Source organism: Schistocerca gregaria, chromosome 2 (assembly GCF_023897955.1).
Source record: "Schistocerca gregaria isolate iqSchGreg1 chromosome 2, iqSchGreg1.2, whole genome shotgun sequence".
NCBI lineage: Eukaryota > Metazoa > Arthropoda > Insecta > Orthoptera > Acrididae > Schistocerca > Schistocerca gregaria.
Window position 1 is genome coordinate 493,060,922 of NC_064921.1, and position 13,644 is coordinate 493,074,565.

The 13,644-nt window shown below is 41.9% G+C and overlaps 1 protein-coding gene across 1 annotated transcript in view; it reads left to right on the plus strand.

Moving 5' to 3' along the window:
• The first annotated feature begins 3,137 nt into the window (after positions 1-3,137).
• LOC126328053 (nuclear receptor coactivator 7-like) overlaps positions 3,138-13,644 on the plus strand; it is a 771,498-nt gene continuing 760,991 nt past the window's right edge. The window contains exon 1 of the mRNA XM_049995955.1: positions 3,138-3,441. The gene's annotated coding sequence lies outside the window, so the exon portion shown is untranslated. The remainder of the gene's footprint in view (positions 3,442-13,644) is intronic.

Consider the following 13,644-nt stretch of genomic DNA (forward strand, 5'->3'; position numbering starts at 1 on the left):
ACATACCACACCAATCTACAAGCAGGTTTGCGGAAGTGATGAGCAAATGTTCCGTTGTTCTCAACTACCGTCCGATCACACTGGCGTGTTGTACAATCCCCGAACGTATCCTGATTTCATGCATAATGAGGTATATCGAATACAATAACCCTCTCATTGTTAACTAGTATGGATTCCGAAAGCATCGATCATACGAAACCGAACTTCTGCTTTTCTCACATGACATTATGAAAGCCATGGATTAAGACGATCAAATGGATGCAATATTTCTTGAATTTCGTGAGTTCCGGAGAGCATTTGACTCGATTCTACAACAAAGGTTATTAACAGAAGTAGACTATGACTATTTGGGACGTCGACTGAAGCAGAAGTAACTTCATGTGTGTGTCAAGGAAGTGTGTTGGCTACCTTGTTGTCCGTGTTGTGTAGTAATGATTGGGCAGACGATACTAATAGTAACTTGAGATTGTTTCAGATGATTGTGTTAGTATCAAGGAGTGCTATCTGAAACAATATGCGCAAGTGTCCTGTTCGCTCTTTATCAGATTTGAAAGTGGTTTAAAGACTGTCAAGTTGTTTTGAATGTTCAGAGAAAATGCACACTCCATACAACGAAGATAATTACTACACTGTGACTACGACATTAATGAGGCACGACTGGAATCAGTCAACTGGTGCAAATAGCTGGGTATAACAGTTTGTAGGCATACAAAACACAGGGTTGCGATAAATGATTCATTCATTTTCAAAGCTCTGTGTTTTCCAAAGTTGTTACGTGTACAAATTTGACTGACATAAGAGTAGAACAATAAACTCACACATTTTGCACTGTGCACAATAATGTCCTAGGTGTACCCCTCTGGTCACACGACACACGTCCAAGTGATGGTCAGGTTTGTTCCACAACCTACGCAGCAACATGCTGTCAGTGGTCATTGCAGCACTGATGCGTTCTCTGATCTGTTTCAGTGTTCTTGGAAATGAGGGAATGTTCCCCCAAAGAAGAAAATCACGTTAGGTTAGACGACGTGGACACCAAGTAAACGCAGCCATACCATCTCCATTATTAAGCTCAATCCAGCGATCGGAAAGTTCATATTTTAGTTAGCAAATAACATGGGTGTTCCAATGACGGTGTGCCTTGTCTTATCGGGTGATAAACACTAGGAATCAACAGTCAGTTGTGGAAACAACCACAAGTGCAACACCCGTCACATTCTTTTCACAGAAGGAAAACGGCCCATACAGCTTCGTCTGTGCCACTACTTAGTAAACATTTACATTAGGCGTGTCTCGTTCATGTACAGTAGTTTCGTGAGGATTTTCAGTGTCCCACACTCTCACATTTTGGTGATTTACATCTCCAGATAAATAAAAGGTTGCTTCGTCACTGAATATTGAAGGCGAAATGTTCATCCTCAAGTGCTTCCTACATTGTGATGCTGGTCACAATCTTCCGGTTTTAACAATTTCACGAGCTGCGGACTGTGTGATAATTTTTTTTTTTTTCGTGTGTGTTCCTAGTTCGTGGCTTGCACAGACTTTTCTTCTGCGTAAGAAACTTTCTCTCTCTCTCTCTCTCTCTCTCTCTCCCCCCCTCTCTCTCTCTCTCTATGGTTGGGTATGGCACGTTTGTTCGACTGGTACTTTACTGTTTACAGAGACAACCACTTTCCCTAAACTGCCGATACCAACGCACAGCGCTCTCTTTAAACGGCGGTTCTTTTCCACAATTCCTTCTGACTATGCACTATACTGTTGTAACACAGAAAAATCTCGCACACTTCAACACTCAAAAAGTCTTTTGCTGCTTTGTAACCATTTTGTTACAGCTCCGCACTCGTAATGCCAGCTGATTGGCACAATGCAAACTCGGTGAATTTACGGTTCAGTTTATGCATCAGTCACGTTTGTACACGTAATACGTCAGAAAAATGGAACTTTGAATACTTTGGAAAAAGTATAACTTTGAAAACGAACGAATCACTTATAATAGCCCTATAGAATGATTGCATATGCACGGTTTATAGGGAAGGAAAGATGGCAGACTGCGGTTCATTGGTAGGATACTAGGAAGATGCTCACATTTGTGGGGCCATTTTCGAATGGAGCTAAACTGGGATATGAACTTATTCAAATATACTTATTGGTAGAATACTAGGAAAATGCTCACGTTTGTGGGACCCATATCTAACGGTGCTAAACTGGAGTGCTGCACTTGTTCAAAGAAGGGTGTAACATAAGTTTATTTTACTCACAGGAGAGCGTTTCGGAAATATTGAAAAACCTGCAATTGGCAGACGAAAGGAAGATCGACCCTAAGTACTCGCGAAATCCTACTTACAAGGTGCCAAGAAACAGTACTAAGTGAAGAATCCAGAGATATTTGTCATCCACCAAAGTGTCGCTCCCACAGTGACCGTTAAGACAAGATTATTCTGATTACAACAATCACGGCAGCATTCGAGCAGTCATTCTCCCCGCCCTCCAAACGCAAATAAAACGAGATGACACTCTAAAATGTACCATATTAAGTACCTTCTGCCACGCACTTCACAGTCGTTTACAGAACATATATGCAAGTATAACTGAGACTAGAAAAAGCAAAATTTCCTAACTTGCAAAGTTTACGGGTTCGAGTCCTGGTCTGTTACACCGTTTTTAACCTAACTTTAAGCTTGAAAAAAGCATGCACTTTACTGAAAAGCGAAAGATTCATTTAATAATAAATGCTTCAAGTGCTACTACGTCATTGTACCCCAGCAAACCAACTTGATTTATAAATCCGTTTCATCTATCCAGTAAGTCCTCATCAACTATGCTATTTTACCAGACACTGCATCATTTATTAACGTTATCCGAAATGAAGTATTATTTTTTCCATATCGTTTACAGTGAAAGCTAAACAAATTAAATTAAGTACGACTGCTGTTTTAATGCAATGCATCACTGTATGTCTATTCTTAGTACTGCGCTACAGGACGCAGAGCGAACCAATCAAGTGCTGCGCTGTTGTGGTCGCTCACTCGCAAGCGGCGGGGCTTTCGCTGACTTTCACAACGCCGTCCGGTAGGCGCGCCGGCCGAGTGTGAGCTCTGCGCCGCGATGTTCCTTGAGTTGAGTCGGAAGCAAGTGGTAGTAATATCTCTGGCTAAGGCCAGTGACTGCCTTCTCGCACATGGCAAGAAAGCCGCCGCTCAGTTTGGTTCGCGACCAGCGTCTGCTGTGGTGCGTTGCAGTGCCGTCTGCGCGTGCGTGTGCGATGTAAACAAAGACTGCGCAAGTTTTTCGCGAGTGTTTTTTAGTACCGTTTCTAAAGTCGTTCTATTGTATTCGTGTCTGAATTGGTTTACTTTATTATATCCGGTTAATTGATTAATTTACCAGACTGAAGAGTTTTTTTCAGAAGATACTGAACCGGCGTGGAATGTTTTAAACTAGGTTAGTATAAAATGAGGCTGTATATTTTGTGCTGAAGTATATCTGGTTGTTGTAAAGTAACTTACTGATGCCGAGTACGACGGTTTTCTGTCAGAAAAGGGCAAGCCTGACGCCAAATTAAAACAGTTTTGCCGAATGTGAGTAAATGGATCCGTAGTCTGAACATATTGACTTGAAAATAAACATGGTCCTTACGTAGTATAGCAGAAACATAGTACTGCAAGCTGTAGAAAGTTTCGTGGCTGATTTGCGTCCTGATAACATAAACTTCCATATTTTAAGCAGTGCTGATGTACAGTCCTTTGTGTGTTTTGGTAAAAGAAAGTGGGAAGACTATTATGAGAGTACTGAAAAAAAAAGTTCGTTTGCCTTAATAGGCGGAGTAGTGTTAGAGTGACAGTCTGAATTAAGATGGAATACGAGCAATGCTGCTACTTCTGACGTACAATGCACAAAGCATCAAACTCATGTTGAGTGCCAGAAGTAGTCTGTTGACTCACGGGGAATGGATCTGCATATTTTCATATTTACAGCGTGACATTACGTATACATTGCAAGTTATTGTAATGTGCATGGTAAAACCATACTGAAAGTACCCCTTAAAAAGTTTGTTACTTTTTATTGTGGCCCTCTGTAGCACCTACATTTATGAAGTTCATGGTAGAGTATTAGTTTTATTGTACCAAGTATTTGGGTTTATTTCTATTTCCGGTGGCTGACTGCATACATATAATCTGTGTAAACTGTTACTCCTGTGTTTTTACGGTCTCCGCATGATCGATGTGTAGAGTGCTGAATAATATTCGTAGAGTGCTACAAATTGGATCATGGTACTTTGCATGTTGGTTTCGTGAGGCAACAAGAGACACTCTTACTGCTTGTCAATTTAGATGACACAGTACTTTGACACTCTCGCTGCTCTAAGTAGCCAACTACTTTTGGCACTGGTATCCTCCATACCCACTCGATGTCTCATGTTTATCCGAACTAATCTTAGTCAACATTTTTAGTTATCTTGAATTGCTTCATTGTTTGTCAACACTGATCTCTTGACCAGAGAAGTAAAGTGACACATTACAGCGATGTTGTATCTGATGAAAAGCTAATTACTAATAAAACTGTCATCAGTTCGAAAGTTCGTGTACAACTATGCACTGTTCTACCGCTAATGATATGGCATCGCAGTATTAAGGCTTACGAAAGCAATACAGTAGCGACTTACAGGATGATCTGCAGCGTAATTTGGAATCTGAACTACAGTCCAACATAGATTTGCACTACACAAAATACAGCCAGTGGTGAAAGTCACTTTAATTCACAGAAAAATAATTGTATCCCCAAGTGAATTATGAGTTTATGTAGACATGATTTATCTAGCCATTTTATGAATTGAAGTTTTTAGAAAGAACTTAGACGCCAGTGCACCGAAAGAGCACATTTTCGAAGTACGTGAGTTGTCATTCAAAAATTACCAAATATGACCCACCAGCAGAAGACACCCAAGAGACAGATATCGAACTGTAGATCCTAATAAGACAGCTGGAAAATTTCTGCGTTGTTCGGTACGACGGACGGGGAGTGGGCGTCAAAGTGTAAGATTTGGTTTTGCCTTCTGAGCAGCGTCCTCGACCTGTGACCTGCGGTATCTTTGTGGATAAGACGCGTATCCAAGGTTTTGTGTGCCCTCTCAGCTGTGTGGGCAGGCAGCGCGACAGCAACAGGTAGCGGAGCAGCCGCCTCGGCTGCTGTGTGTGACCCAGTTCCCCCCAGTTGTCTCCGGAAAGCTGCCGCTCCTTCCGCCAGCGGTGCGTTATTTCCTGCGGCTGAGCCTCTACCATCCGGCCTGTCCCTCCGTGGTTGGATAATGTCTGTTACACACTATCGCAGGATGCGAGACTTTCTACTTTCGCATGAGTCTCGCGTGTTTGTCATCAAAGCTTGAAATATTACGTAATATTTCACAGCAACACTGCTACTGCTTAATTGTTTTATTGCAGTGCGTTATAAAACTTGAGTCATCACGGAATGTGACTATATTGTATTACTTTGCTAGCGCTTGAACGAGATGTTATGGCTCCTTATCTGTGGGTGTTGATTAGGGCTATTTCGAGTCCACAGATAAAACAACTCTCGAGGAGAAACATGTTGCTTAAAAGTGTCTAAACTAACACACTGACCTTCAAAGATGTGGTCTTAATGCATCTATAATACTACACAAGCCACCGTGTAGTGCACGGTGGACGACATATCGTAAAAAATATAAGCTTTCTTTTAAAGTCGCTTATTGAGCGAAGGACAAAGCATCTACGCCTCTGTAAGAAATCTCTAAGAGGCATACATGTGGCAGCACACTAGTCGCACTGCCTCCTTCTAAACTTAGCCAACAGGGTTTCGAGAAAACGACGTCCTTTCCAAGGATTCCAGTTGAAATTCTCCTAACATTTGTTACTTTAGTATTGCGTACACCGACTTTGTGTTATTTGTCTGCATTGCTTCGTGTCTTCTTGCTAGGAACACCAAACTCTGAAACAATACTCTAACATTAAACACGCTAGTCTTGTATGGCATCTCATATATTTACAGAACCGTTCCAACAAATCTTTCATTCGCTTTCCACAATACAGATTTTTCATGTCTGCCCCACTTTACATCACTTCTTAGTGCACCCCTAAATACTTCGGCACTTTAACGTTCTCACTATCTTCTTCACAAAACCTGTAAACAGCTAATATCCTATCCTTTATTACATAGTTAACGTCTCAAATTTATCTACATTTAAAGATAGCTGCCATTCATTAAGAGAATAAGAGTTGTCAGTCGTCTTGCAGTCCAACGGCGATACTTCCCTGCACACAACTGCGTTACCAACGTACAGTCACGTAGTGCTGCTAAGTCTTTCTGATAAAATTGTTCATGTATATTGAAAACCTTAGAGGTCCTATTTACTTTTGAGACAAACCTGATCTTGCTTCCGTTTCTGTATAACATTTGTCGTCCACTGTAACGTACTAGGTTCTATTAGACATTTCCCGAGCCAATCACATACCTACCAAGATCGTCCGTATTATCGTATCTTAGTAGCCGACGATGCGGTACTAAGTCGTACGCATCTCGGGTACCAAGGAAAACTTGAATGTACGTCTACACCTGCTGCCATGGTTTGCAAGATGCCGTGTATGAATGAATCAAGCTGTTTCCCACACGAGTGTTTTTTTTTTTATGAATCTGTGCTGACTCTTGACAGAAAGTTCTATGCTCCACGAACACCGTAACGGTTGAGTTTAGAATGTGGTCTAGAATCCTGTAACGCACAGACTTCAGTCATGTGGAAGCTTATGAACTTGAAAGCCTAATTTTGTGACTTCTCCGCAGTGGCGTATCTATGACAACAGTCGATCTTCTAGGGATGTACGTAGCTACTACATCTGTTGTCATGATAATAAATAAAAGTACTTAGAAAAAGTTTGTAGTAATCAGAACTGGAAGAGAGAGAGAGAGAGAGAGAGAGAGAGAGAGAGAGAGAGAGAGAGAGAGAGAGAGATTACGTAAACAAGAGTAACGGAGGGGAGGCTGAGATTGGTCCGCATTAGCAGTGTCAATGACTACATTTCTGCGGGATCTGCTTAAACGAAACACTGCGTGCATATTTCATTCTGCCGAAACTCAAACTAGGTAGGTATAGCGGCGAAGCAGTAGAAAACCTAGACTGCCGACATATAATAGGATCCCAACAGTAGGTCTTTTTTATATCTGAATAGCAGGGAACGTTTATTATCCAGACTGTTTCCAGCGAAGCACGAAACATAGTGGAAAAACTGTCTACACCTGACTGTTTTGTAATTCACACTAAAGTTTTTAGCATAGGTTGCATGGGATCACTATCAGTTCCACTTTCAAAAGAGTGGTAAAATGATCATCAAAGTTTTTCGTGCCAGCTATTATATCGAAAAACGCTTTTGTTTTAATGATTGCAATCATACTTCCCGTACCATGTCCTGGTAGTTTCTCCCTGCATCGTGATGGTATAAAAAGAGCTGCCCCCTCAGCTCATTCGATGCCCTTCGTCAGTCCTATCTGGTAGGGATCCCATATAACGTAGCATTATTTCAGAAAAGGAATGGGAAGAGATTAGTAGGTATCATCCTAGTAAATTTGTTGCGCCATCTGCTAATAAAATCAGTCTTTGATTCGCCTTCCCCACAACATTCTATGTGACAGGTACAATTAAAGTTATTCGTAATTGTAGTGCATAGGTATTTGGTTGAATCGATAAGCTTTAAATTTATTTGGTTTGTTGTGTAGTCGAAATGTAACGGGGTTGTTTTAGTACTTGCGGAGGACTTCACATTATTTACTGTTCAGAGCCAGTTCCCACTTACTCCACGAGCTAGATATATTGACTAAACCATTTTGTAATTATTTTGTCTTCTGATAACCTTGTTGGAAAGTAAATGTCAGCAGCATCTGGAAACACTCTTAGGGCGTCTCATAATGTCTACTAAACTTTTTTGTTCATACTAAAAACGGAAGTCTAGATGTAACTTGGTTTTCACTAGATAACTTACCGTCAGTTAGTAAGAACTGTGACGATTTTAACAGGAAATCATGAATAGTCTCACAATTGAGCCATTCTCAAAAGCATTCTTTAGATGTACCACAAAAATCAATTTGATAGCCTTTGTCTATAGCACTCATTGCTTTGAGTGAATAGAGCCTGTTGTTGCACAAGAACCATATTTTCTGAATCTGTTCTTGTTTGTCAGTAGATCGGGTCTTCAAGATATTTTAAAATGCTGAAATACAGTATGTTTTGCTGAAATCGGCTGGTTACGGCGCATATAGTGTTACGGCGGTGTTTTAGCCGCTCTTAAAGGAAGAAAAAGTCTAAACGCCTAATAAAATATTTGTGCTGATGGTGCAGCAAATGTCACTGTAGGGGATTATTTCTTTACCATAAGACAATGTCTCTCCCTCACGGTTCTAAATGGTCAACATTGCCTTGATGACCATGCAGATGAAATGTCTTTAACGACGTCCATAACTGCCGTACTTACGGTATCACGATGCAATAAAGTGTGTTCCAAATAAAAAGTAAAGGTATATTTCTGTCATCTCAAGGATATTGACCAGTTTCTCAGTGAGCAGTAGCATACATTCACATTCGGCAACATTTGTTTGTGTACCGATAGACTAGTAATCAGACTGCTCTGATTGCCAAATATGGCCCAATATTTTCTTATGTTGGTCTGTGATACCTTCTTCCGACCAATCCCGGTAAGCCGTAATCCTCTCCTTTTTTCACGACTATCGGGACACGGAAGTTCGTGTCCGCAATCCTTTAGGTGGAAGCTTTGGATTACTGAAAACAAAGCCCACATATGACGTCCAGCTAGACGTAAAGTAAGCGGAAACACTTAAAAAGCTGAAAACGACATTAGAAATATTTTGCGCAAGTAAATAGTAACCTTTTTATCACGAAATTGTCATTTATCTTCAGTGTTTAGCTGTCAAAGCTCTAGGCTAGGATTCAATAGCGAAGTGAATAAGCTTTTCTGGCCCTTGAATAATACGAAGTTAGTAGAAGCGTTCACGACTTAGAACAGATTTTAATGCCACGCATATAAATTCCATGTTTCGTCTGTGACCTGTGAAAGCACCGACGCTGTAATGTGTAATAGATCAGCTACATCTACATCGATAGTCCGCAAGCACATAACGGTCTGTGGCGGAGGGCACCTTGAGTACCTCTATCGGTTCTCCCTTCTATTCCAGTCTCGTATTGTTCGTGGAAAGAAGGATTGTCCGTATGCCTCTGAGTGATCTCTAACCTCTCTAATTTTATCCTCATGGTCTCTTCGCGAGACATACGTAGGAGGGAGCAATATACTGCTCGACTCCTCGGTGAAGGTATGTTCTCGAAACTTCAACAAAAGCCCATACCGAGCTACTGAGCGTCTCTCTTGCAGAGTCTTCCAATGGAGTCTATCTATCATCTCCGTAACGCTTTCGCGATTACTAAATGATCCTGTAACGAAGCACACTGCTCTCCGTTGGATCTTCTCTATCTCTTCTATCAACCCTATCCGGTACGGATCCCACACCGGTGAGTAGTATTCAAGCAGTGGGCGAAGAAGTGTACTGTAACATACTTCGTTTTCGGATTGCATTTCCTTAGGATTCTTCCAATGAATCAGTCTGGCATCTGCTTTACCGACGATTAATTTATATGGTCATTCCATTTTAAATCACTCCTAATGTCTACTCCCAGATAATTATGGAATTAATTGCTTCCAGTTGCTGATCTGCTAAATAAGGGGTCTTTCTTTCTATGTATTCGCAGCACATTACACTTGTCTACATTGAGATTGAATTGCCATTCCCTGCACCATGCGTCAATTCGTTGCAGATCCTCCTGCATTTCAGTACAATTTTCCATTGTTACCTCTCGATATACTACAGCATCATCCGCAAAAAGCCTCAGTGGACTTCGGATGTTATCCACAAGATCATTTATATATATTGTGAATAGTAACGGTCCTACGAGACTCCCCTGCTGCACACCTGGAATCAGTCTCACTTCAGAAGACTTCTCTCCATTGAGAATGACATGCTGCGTTCTGTTATCTAGGAACTCTTCAGTCCAATCACACAATTGGTCTGATAGTCCAGATATCAAGATGGTCATGAGTTACCGTCAGAGGATATACGCTACCGCGACGAGAACTAAGTAGTGCGGAGACGATTCAAAACAACGCTGTACACTGAGGTGAGAAAAGTCCTGGGATACCGATATGAACCTATACAAATGGCGGCAGTACTGCGTACCCGGGATGTAAAAGAGTAGTCCACTGGCGGGGCTGTCATTTGTACTCAGGTGATTCACGTGAGTGTATTTCCGATTTGATTGTGGCCGCACGACGGGAATTCAGTTTACATGTGGAATGGTAGTTGGAGTCAGACGCATGGCAAATTCCATTTCGGAAATCGTTACGTAATTCAATATTACGAGATCCTCGGTGTCAAGAGTACTGACATTACTCGTCACCACTGACAATGCAGAGGTCCGCGGCCTTCACTTAAAGACGGAGAAAAGCGGTGTTTCGGTAAAGTTGCCAGTGCGCAAGCAACACTGCGTGCAAACGGTACATCGCCTGCAGCGACTCTCCTCGGTTTGTCACCATATCGGTTGGTCCGTAGACGACAGCAATACGGTGGCCTGCTCAGACGAGTCCAGATTTCAGCTGGTAAGAGTTGATGGTAGGGTTGTTGTGGGCAGACCCAACGAAGGCATGGACCCAGAATGTCAGCAAGGCACTGTGCAACCTGGTGGTGGCTCCGCATTGGTGTGGGCTGTGGTTACATGGAATGGACTGTCCTCTGGACCGGCTGAGCCGAGAATTGACTGGAAATTGTTGTCCGGTTACTTGGAGACCATTTGAAGCCATTCGTGGACTTCATGTTCACAAACGATGTCATATCATCGGGCCAGAATTGTTCGCGATTGGTTTGAAGAACAGTCTGACCAGTTCTAGCGAATGATTTGGCCACCGAGATCGCACGACATGAATCCCACCGAACTAATGTTGAGGTCGCTTAATGCACAACATACTTCACCGGCAACACACTTGCAATTATGGACGGGTATAGAGGCAGCATGAGTCAGAATTTCTGCAGAGTATTTCCAACGTCTCGTTGAATCCAAGCCACATTTAGATGCTGCACTAGACCTGCCAAAAGGAGCTCCGACCTGGTATTAGGAAGTATTCCATGAATTTTGCACCTCATTCTGTACACCTCCTGTTGGTAGCTTCTTTGTTGATAGGTAAAATATCGAGCCACTTCAACTTAAAACTTTAGAACAGTGGCCACGTAGATATCGATATGTCGCACACCATCACTAGCTTCCCGTTCTCGATTTATTTTCAGTCACTTGTGGTAAATTGTTCTTTGTAAGAATCTTCACCTCCCCACGCAGGTCATCTCATGCAGCGCATGTCAGTGGACGTCGAGGGTAAGTTAAGCCAAAACTTTCCTAGCAAGCGTGTTACGTGAAGCCTGTGATCAAACTTTATTTAACAAAGCTTGGTCTCTCAGTAACTCGTCACTCAGACATACGAAAGTTAACCTTTTTTTCTGTTGGCTATTCAGATATTTGTAATCCCCTGCAAGGTCAGTTCTTAAGACCGAGCGACATAACACTGTGTTTAAAAGATTCGCATTCGGGATACCAGCATTTCAAATACCCGGCCAGCAGTAACACTCAGGTTTTTTGTCTTGTCCCTGTAAGTAAAATGACAGTAGTTCCTTTGAAAAGGACACCACCGATTTACTTTCCTAACCTCCACCGAGCGAGGTGGTGCAGTGGTTAGCACACTGGACTTGCATTCGGGAGGACGACGGTTCAATCCCGCGTCCGGCCATCCTGATTCAGGTTTTCCGTGATTTCCCTAAATCTCTCCAGGCAAATGCCGGGATGGTTCCTTTGAAAGGGCGCGGCCGACTTCCTTCCCCATCCTTCCCCATCCTTCCCTAATCCGATGAGACCGATGACCTCGCTGTTTGGTCTCTTCCCAAAACCACCCAACTCCTAACCCCCCTCGATAAGAGTTTGTGCTCAGTTTCCAATGATCTCGCCCTCGACGGAACACAAAGGTTCCGTTTTGGCTCTTCTTCCGCTGTCGCCACAGCATTATCATCAGTCGCAGCACCCGCCGTCGCGCTAATTACATTGCTCAGACCTCTTCAGACGCTTTAGAAGAGCCTAGGAACCGTATGCTTTGCAACAGCAGTCCACACTGACAGGCTGTTAATCTTTTGGCTTTGGAAGGCGTCTTATTTTATCGTCATCGTTGTCAACCGTATCAACATTTACGACCCCTTTCATTGTAACTTTATGATTAATTTTAAAACCATTGTGTGTCCACGCTATTAGAGCCTCGTGCACGATTTCAGATGGATAGCAATGACATTGCTGTTTACACGCTTGCTTACATCTGACTGGCCGTTTGCTGCACGTGCAGTCAGTCGTACAGCATTTCATCTGTGTATGGACGCTTGTTTATTTTTGTTCTGTGGCACTCGTTTCGCTGTTTCATTTCGAAGTGTAGCTAACGGTATCCCCCCCCCCCCCCACACACACACACACAAAATGAATGTTCGTGTTACTACCTTGACATTTAGACTGATAACGTCGAAACACTTTGTGGTTATGCTTTCCTCCGTAATAGACGCAGCTTGTGTGAAATGGATCCTATTTGCATTTAATTTCGTACACTATAAACTGATAAACAAATCTTAGCAACATGTTACTTCATCTTGAAATGATACGCAACATTTGTTTTTTTTTTTTTTTTTTTTTTTTTTTTTTTAGCATCCAGCATTTAAAACTGCCCTGCAGACTTCAAACGGCATCTGTTTTAAGTTAATTACTGCCCTGTCAACATCTGTGTTAAGCCCTAACAATAAAAAACTGAATCGATCACAGTATTTTGTCATTTCTTACTTCGTAACGTTGTGAAAAGGCAAAGTAATTATTTGATCATATTGTTCGCTCCTACCTCAAAATAAAAATGCTAAACGTGGCGTGGAAGTGAAGAGCTGCGTAATTCCAAATCAGAACACGTCGCTGATACAGGTGCTCCAGTTACTAAAGATTTTCTTGATCATAGTGGTGTTCACAACTCAAGTAATTCGATTTCTACCTCTATATTTTTGTTTTCCGTTTTGTGCATTAGTGGACAGATTTAAATATTTCGGAGGAGATTTCTAGTTTCAACATTTGTGTAAAAAATCAAGGAAAACCTCCCCAAAACATTGATATTGCAGCAAAATAATGCGACTTAGCGCTATTGACTGGGTACATCAAAATAGAGGAATTTTGTTTGTGTTGAAAAAACTAAATTTTCCGTTGGCGACTATTGTAATTATAAATCTTCGTCTCGCTGTCGTATTAAGTGGATCAATACCTTGATAACACTGCACTTAATCAGCGTTGCAATGGTGATTACTTGATGTCAAACAGCACTGACCTGCTAGAGAAGAGTATTCGTGAAAACACTGTATCTTGGAATTTCGTGCTCTCATTCAAAAATGTCCCATTTTTCTATACTCCTCTAGTCAATTTCTCATGCACAGATATTTTATTCCAGGGATAAAAAAAGTGTTAGTAAAATACGGTTCTGACGAACGATTTCGTGGAGCTTC